Source organism: Myotis brandtii, unplaced genomic scaffold (assembly GCF_000412655.1).
Source record: "Myotis brandtii unplaced genomic scaffold, ASM41265v1 scaffold1282, whole genome shotgun sequence".
Taxonomy (NCBI): Eukaryota; Metazoa; Chordata; class Mammalia; order Chiroptera; family Vespertilionidae; genus Myotis; species Myotis brandtii.
Window position 1 is genome coordinate 676,689 of NW_005354519.1, and position 493 is coordinate 677,181.

Sequence of the window (493 nt, forward strand, 5' to 3'; positions counted from 1 at the left end):
GCTTACTACTCAAGCTGAGGGAGGGAGGGATGTCAGGGACCTCTTCTCGTCGTCCCATCTTCCCCGGCCTTTTCAGATACGGAATATTTGAAGGGTGTAAGGGGTACAGCGGTAGCCATGAAGGCAAAGAAGAGCCTTCTCCTAGTAGGAACACAAATCTTCGACTTCGACTATGTTTCCGGAGGCATTCTCTACGGACCCAGGCGGGGAGCGAGTTCCGGATCTGACTTCCGGTCTTCCGAGTTTCGAGCTCCGCCGCTTCCGCCCAGAGTTGCTCTAGGTCCGGCTGGGAGCAGCTACTTCCGCCAGGAGTCCCTAGCGGCTGGGGATCGGAAACCGGCCCTAAAACAGCTTCCTCCTTCTCCTCTCGGCCCGCCCATCCAGGCCAGGTCCCCAGGTTGGGCGGCGGCTGCTGGGCCTGTCGCGGGGACGTTCTCTCGGGCCTAGTCCTTGGTCCGCGGAGGACCGGGAGGTGCGGCAGAAACACCCCGGC